This window comes from Pongo pygmaeus, chromosome 22 (assembly GCF_028885625.2).
Source record: "Pongo pygmaeus isolate AG05252 chromosome 22, NHGRI_mPonPyg2-v2.0_pri, whole genome shotgun sequence".
Taxonomy (NCBI): Eukaryota; Metazoa; Chordata; class Mammalia; order Primates; family Hominidae; genus Pongo; species Pongo pygmaeus.
In genome coordinates, this window is record NC_072395.2 from 27,886,545 (window position 1) to 27,894,796 (window position 8,252).

Sequence of the window (8,252 nt, forward strand, 5' to 3'; positions counted from 1 at the left end):
GGAGACTAAGGAATAATTTGCACAAAATTTTCCATTTAAATATGAGAGAATTAGAGTGAATTCAATCATCGGGTTTATAACTAACTTTCAGGAATTTAAAAAATGTGGATGGATGATGCTGTGGATTGAAATATGTCCTCCCTAAATTCATATGTTGAAACTCTAATCTCCAGTATAAAACGCACCAAGAAGGGGGCCATCAGCAGGCCAGGAAGAGAGCCCTTACAAAAAACAGAATCAGCCAGCACCTTGATCTTGGACTTCCCAGCCTCCAGCATCATGAAAAAATAAAGATTTATTGTTTAAGTCACCCAGTCTACTATATTTTGTTATGGCAGCCCAAGCAAACCTATGCAGCTGGGTCAAGTATTTTATATATGTATTATAAGAGAATACATGCTTTGAGTCATACAGAACAGGATATTAACACTGACTCTCAATTACTATTTCTAGATTTGGGGAAATACTCCAAACTTCAGTTTTCTAAATTAAATAAATACAGTATTTTCTACATTATTGGGCTTTTTTTTTTTTTTTTTTTTTTGAGATGGATTTTTGCTCTTGTTGCCCAGGCTGGAGTGCAATGGCACAATCTCGGCTCTCTGAAACATCTGCCTCCCGGGTTCAAGCGATTCTCCCGCCTCAGCCTCCCGAGTAGCTGGGATTACAGGCATGAACCACCATGCCTTGCTAATTTTGTATTTTTAGTAGAGATGGGGTTTTTCCATGTTAGTCAGGCTGGTCTTGAACTCCCAACCTCAGGTGATCCACCCATCTCAGCCTCCTAAAGTGCTGGGATTACAGGCATGAGCCACACTGCCCAGCATTATTATTGGGCTTTTTAAAAGCATCACATTTCTTCTTGTATATTTTCCTTTTTTACTGAAGTACAGTCTTTACAATAGCCTTTAGTGAAGATTTGCTCCTAAAAACTTAACTTTTGTTTATCTGATAATGGCCTTATTTCAAGTAGTTTCACCTAGTATATAACTATTTGATAGTCATTTTCTCTTGGCTCTTTGAAGACATTTTTCATCATCTTCTGGCTTCCATTTTAGCTGCTTTCATTCCTTTGTAGTTATTTCATATTTGCTTTGTTTTTGGTGGGCTGAAATTTCACTAAGGTGTGTTCAGGTGTGTGTTTTTTTGTTGCTACCTACTTATATTTCACTGGGGTCTTCTGATGTATTCTTGTCTGCCACCAATATTGGGAAGCCTTTAGCCATTTTTTTCCCCATACTGACTTTTCTCCATTCTTCATATTCTCTTGTGAAATTCTAAGCAATAAGCCAGACCTTCTAACTTTACTCTAATGTCCCTTAACCTCTATTTCATGTTTTCCAAATATTTACCCATGTTATGTTGAGTCATTTCTTCTGCTGTATTTTCCAGTTGTAAATTCTCTCCTCAGCTGTATCTGATACTCTACCATTGAGCTTTCAATCTCAATAATTATATTTTTTACTTCTGTAAGTTCTGTTTTTAAAATTTTTTAGCAATTCTGCATGATCAGTCTCCAGTCTTATGCCTTCCTCACACATTTGATGCCTTTCTTTTTTTTCTTTTAAAATTTAAAAAATTTAGTAGAGATTTACAAATTTTAAAATTTTAAAAGAAAAACAGTAGAGATTTAAAAATTTAGTACAGATTTTAAAATTTTAAAAGAAAAAAGAGTATTCTTACTTTTTATATTCTAAATTCAATAATTTCAATATCTGAAGTCTTAATGGATCTGATTCTTTTCTTTGTATTCTTTGTTGTTTATCCTCTTTCTTGGTCTCAGTATGTTATTTTCCATTGTGTTTTGTTATTTTTGTTGTTGTGAGTTTAGGCTTGATGAAACTTTTTCTGTGAGGCTATTCTGAGTCTTAGATTAAGAGTGTATTCCTCCAAAAATATGTGCATTTTCTTATGGCATTCATCAACTAGCACTACCAGTCAGGGGGTGATATAAATTTGGAGCACAATCCCACATTAGGCCCTGTTTATACTGATATATTCCCAGTGGGTGTATTTTTTTGTTTGTTTATAAGATGAGGTAAAATTTACATAACATAAAACTAGCCATTTTAAACTGTACATTCAGTAGCATTTATTATCTTCACAATGTTGTGGAACCATCACTTCTATCTAGTTTAAAAATATTTTCATCACCCCAAAAGGAAATCCCAAACCCACTGATATGGTTTGGCTGTGTCCCCACCCAAATCTCATCTTGAATTGTCATTCCCATAATCCCCATGTGTCATGGAAGGGACCTGGTGGAAGGTAAATTAATCAGGGGAGAAGTTACCCTCTTGCTGTTCTTGTCATAGTGAGTGAGTTCTCAGAAGATCTGATGGTTTTATAAAGGGCTTTCCCCGCTTTTGCTTGGTACTTCTCCTTGCTGCTACCATGTGAAGAAGGACATGTTTGCTTCCCCTTCTGCCATGATTGTAAGTTTCCTGAGGCCTAGCCAACCATAAAGAACTGAGTCAATTAAACATCTTTCCTTTATAAATAACCCAGTCTTTGGTATGTCTTTATTAGCAGCTTGAGAATGGACTAATACACACACTAAACAGTTACTTCCCATTACCCAACTACCTATCCCCTGGCAAACACAGATGTGCTCTGTCTCTCTTTATAGACATACCTGTTCTATATATGTTATACAAATGGAATCATATAAAATATGATGTCTGATTTCTAGCTTCTTTCATTTAATATACTTTCCAGGTTCATCCATGTTGTAGCATTATCAGTATTTTATTCCTTTGCATGGCTAAATTCCACTGTACGCACATATTACATTTTGCTTGGCCGTTCCATTGATTGAAATTTGGGTTTTTTATATCTTTTGACTACTGTGAATAGTGATGCTGTGAACATTCATGTTCAAGTCTTTGTTTGAATATCTGTTTTCAGTACTTTTAGGTATACACCTAAGAATGGAACTGTGATCATGTAGTAAATCTATGTTTAACTTTTTAAGGAACCCCAAAACTGTTTTCCACTGTGGGTTGTACCATTTTACATACCCACCAGCAATGTATGAGAGTTCCAATCTCTCCACATCCTTGTCCACAGAGGTTATTTTCCATTTTATTTTGTTTGTGTGTAGCCATTCTAGCAGATGTGAAGTGGTATCTCATTGTGGTTTTGATTTGCATTTCCCTCATAAATAATGATGTTGAGAAACTTTCCATGTGCTTATTGGCCATCTGGACAACTTGTCTGGAGAAATATCCATTTAAGTTGTTTGCTCGTTTTTTATTTTATTTTAAGTTCCGGGATTCATGTGCAGGACCTGCAGGTTTGTTACACAGGTAAATGTGTGCCATGGTGGCTTGCTCCACCTATCAACCCATCACCCAGATATTAAGCCCAGCATGCATTAGCTATTTTTCCTGATGCTCTCCCTCCCTCATCCCTCCTCAACGGGCCCTAGTGTGTGTTGTTCTCCATATCTCCATGTGTTCTCATTGTTCAGCTCCCACTTAAAAGTGAGAACATGTGGTGCCTTAGTGCTTGGTTTTCTGTTCCTGCATTAGCTTGCTGAAGATAATGGCTTCCAGCTCCATCTATGTCCCTGCAAAGGACATGATCTCCTTCCTCTTTATGGCTGCAGAGTATTCCATGGTGTATATGTACAACATTTTCTTTATCCAGTCTATCATTGACATGCATGGGTTGATTCCATGTCTTTGCTATTGTGAATAGTGCTGCAATGAACATAAGCATGCATGCATCTTTATAATAGAATGATTTATATTCCTTTGCTTATATACCCAGTAAGGGGATTGTTGGGTCAAATGATATTTCTGGTTCTAGATCCTTGAGGAATCACCACACTGTCTTCCACAATGGTTGAGCTAATTTGCATTCCCACCAACAGTGTGAAAGTGTTTCTATTTCTCCACAGCCTCGCCAGTATCTGTTGTTTCTTGACTTTTTAATAATCACCATTCTGACTGGCATGAGGTGGTATCTCATTGTGGTTTTGATTTGCATTTCCCTAGTGATCAGTGATGTTCAGCTTTTTTTTTTATATGTTTGTGGGCCACATAAATGTCTTATTTTGAGAAGTGTTTGTTCATGTCCTTTGCCCACTTTTTGATGGACTTGTTTGTTTTTTTCCTGTAAATTTGTTTAAGTTTCTTGTAGATTCTGGATACTAGACCTACATCAAATGAATAGATTGCAAAAGTTTTCTCCCACTCTGTAGGTTGTCTGTTCACTCTGATGATAGTTTTGTTGTTGGTGTTGTGTAGAGCTCTTTAGTTTAATTAGATCCCATTTGTCAATTTTTGCTTCTGTTTGCAAATGCTTTTGACATTTTCATCATGAAATCTTTGCCCATGCCTATGTCCTGAATGATATAGCCTGGATTTTCTTCTAGGGTTTTTATAGTTTGGGGTTTTACATTTAAGTCTTTAATGCATTTTGAGTTGATTTTTGTATAAGATGTTAGGAAGGGATCCAGTTTCCATTTTCTGCATATGACTAGCATCCCAGCTTCATTTATTAAGTAGGCAATCCTTTCCCCATTGCTTGTTTTTGTCAGGTTTATCAAAGCTCAGATGGCTGTAGACACACAGTATTATTTCTGAGTTCTTTACTCTGTTGCATTGCTCTGTTTCTGTTTTTGTGCCAGTACTATGCTGTTTTGGTTAATGTGGCCTTGTAGTATAGTTGAAGTCAGTTAGCATGATGCTTCCAGCTTTTTCTTTTTGATTAGGATTGTCTTGGCTATACAGGCTCTTTTTGGTGCCATATGATTTTTAAAGTAGTTTTTTTTTCTAGTTCTGTGAAGAATGTTGATGGTAATTTAATAGGAATAGCATTGAATCTATAAATTACTTTGGGCAGTATAGTCATTTTCATGATATTGATTCTTCCTATTTGGGAACATGGAATGTTTTTCCATTCGTTTGTGTCCTCTCTGATGTCCTTGAGCAGTGTTTGTAGTTCTCCTTGAAGCAGTCCTTCACTTCCGCTGTTAGCTATGTTCCTAGGTATTTTGTTTTCTTTATAGCAATTGTAAATGGGAATTCATGCATGATTTGGCTTTCTGCTGGTCTATTGTTGGTGTATAGGAATGTTTATAATTTTTACACATTGATTTTTTATCTTGAGACTTTGCTGAAGTGGCTTATCAAATTTAGAAGCTTTTCGGCAGAGACAATGGGGTTTTCTAGATATAGGATCATGTCATCTGCAAACAGAGAGAGTTTGACTTCTACTCTTTCTATTGGAATACTTTTTATTTCTTTCTCTTGCCTGATTGCCCTGGCCAGAACTTCCAATACTATGTTGAATTGGAGTGTTGAGATAGGGCATCCTTGTCTTGTGCTGATTTTGCTTCCAGCTCTTGCCCACTCAGTATAATATTGGCTGTGGGTTTGTCATAAATGCCTCTTATTATTTTGAGGTATGTTCCATCAATACCTAGTTTATGGAGAGTTTTTAACATGAAGGAATGTTGAATTTTATTGAAGGCCTTTTCTGTGTATAGTGAGATAATCATGAAGTTTTTGTGTTTAGCTCTGTTTATGTCATGAATCGTTTATTGATTTGTGTATATTTAACCAGCCTTGCATCCCAGGGATGAAGCCAACTTGATTGTGGTGGCTAAGCTTTTTCATGTGCTGCTGAATTTGGTTTGCCAGTATTTTACTGAGGATTTTTGTGGTGATGTTCATCAGTGATATTGGCCTGAAGTTTTCTTTTTTTGTTGTATCTCTGCCAGGTTTTGGTATCAGGATGATGCTGGCCTCATAAAATGAGTTAGGGAGAAGTCTCCAAAACTTTGGAATAGTTTTAGAAGAAATGGTACCAGCTCCTCTTTTTACCTCTGGTAGAATTCAGCTGTAAATTCATCTGGTCTTGGGCTTTTTTTTGGTTGGTAGGCTTTATTACTGTCTCAGTTTCAGAACTTGTTGTTTGTCTATTCACGAATTTAACTCTTTCCTTGTTTGGTCATGTGAGGGTGTATGAGTCCAGGAACTTACCCATTTCTTCTAGATTTTCTAGTTTGTTTGCATAGAGGTGTTTGTAGTATTCTCTGATGTTTGCTTGTGTTTCTGTGGGGTCCACGGTGATATCCCCTTTATCTTTTTTATAGTGTCTATTTGATTCTTCTCTCTTTTCTTCTTTGCTAGTCCATCTAGTGGTCTGTGTATTTCATTCATTGTTTCAGAAAACCAGCTTCTGGATTCATTGATTTTTTTTTTTTGAAAGGTTCTTCTTGTCTCTATCTACTTCAGTTCTGCTCTGATCTTGGTTATTTCTTCTCTTATGCTAGCTTTGAGGTTTGTTTGCTCTTGGTTCTCTAGTTATTTTAGTTGTGATGTTAGGATGTCAATTTGAGATCTCTCTAGATTTTTTATGTGGACATTTAGTGCTATAAATTTCCCTCTTCACACTACTTTAGCAATGTTCTAGGGATTCTGGTATATTGTCTCTGTGTTCCCATTGCTTTCAAAAAACTTCTTGATTTCTGCCTTAATTTCATTATTTACCCAGGAGTAACTCAGGACCAGGTTTTCGGTTTTCATGTAGTTGTGTGATTTTGAGTGAGTTTCTTAATCTTGAGTTCAAACTTGATTGCACTGTGGTCTGAGAGACCGCTTGTTTTGATTTTAGTTCTTTTGCGCTGGCTGAGGAGTGTTTTACTTCCAATTATGTGACTCATTTTAGATTAAGTGCCATGTGGCACCAATAAGAATGTATATTCTGTTTTTTGGGGGGTGGAAAGTTATGTAGATATCTATCAGACTGACTTGATCCAGAGCTGAGTTGAAGTCCTGAATATCTTTGTTAATTTTCTGTCTCAATGATCTGTCAAATATTAACAGTGAGGTGTTAAAGTCTCCCACTATTATTGTGTGGGAGTCTAAGTTTCTTTGCAGGTCTCCAAGAACTTGTTTTATGAATCTGGGTGCTCCTGTGCTGGGCACATATATATTTAGGATAGTTAGCTCTTCTTGTTGAATTGAAACCTTTATCATGTAATGCCCTTCTTTGTCTTATTTGATCTGTGTTCATTTAAAGTCCATTTTGTCAGAAACTAGGATTGCAACTCCTGCTTTTTCTGCTCTCCAATTGCTTGGTAGATTTTCCTCCATCCCTTTATTTTGAGCCTATGTGTGTTTTTGCATGTGAGATGGCTCTCTTGAACATAGCACACCAATGGGTCTTGACTCCTTATCCAGCTTGCTACTCTATGTCTTTTAATTGGAGCATTTATCCCATTTACACTTAAGGTTAATATTGTTATGTGTGAATTTGATCCTGTCATCATGATGCTAGGGGTTATTTTGCAGACTTGTTGATGTAGTTGCTTCATAGTATCATTAGTCTGTGTACTTCAGTGTGTTTTTGTAGTGTCTGGTAACAGTTTGTTCTTTCCATATTTAGTGCTTCCTTCAGGAGCTCTTGCAAGGCAGGCCTGGTGGTAATGAATTTCCTCAGCATTTGCTTGTCTGAAAAGGATTTTATTTCTCCTTCACTTACAAAGCTTAATTTGGCCAGATATGAAATTCTGAGTTGGAAATTTTTTTCTTTCCATGATCAAGTGGGCTTCATCCCTGGGATGCAAGGCTGGTTCAATATACGCAAATCAATAAATGTAATCCAGCATATAAACAGAACCAAAGACAAAAACCACATGATTATCTCAATAGATGCAGAAAAGGCCTTTGACAAAATTCAACAACCCTTCATGCTAAAAACTCTCAATAAATTAGGAATTGATGGGACGTATCTCAAAATAATAAGAGCTATTTATGACAAACCCACAGCCAATATCATACTGAATGGGCAAAAACTGGAAGCATTCCCTTTGAAAACTGGCACAAGACAGGGATGCCCTCTCTCACCACTTCTATTCAACATAGTGTTGGAAGTTCTGGCCAGGGCAATTAGGCAGGAGAAGGAAATAAAGGGTATTCAATTAGGAAAAGAGGAAGTCAAATTGTCCCTGTTTGCAGATGACATGATAGTATATCTAGAAAACCCCATTGTCTCAGCCCAAAATCTCCTTAAGCTGATAAGCAACTTCAGCAAAGTCTCAGGATACAAAATCAATGTGCAAAAATCACAAGCATTCTTATACATCAATAACAGACAAACAGAGAGCCAAATCATGAGTGAACTCCCATTCACAATTGCTTCAAAGAGAATAAAATACCTAGGAATCCAACTTACAAGGGATGTGAAAGACCTCTTCAAGGAGAACTACAAACCACTGCTCAAGGAAATAAAAGAGG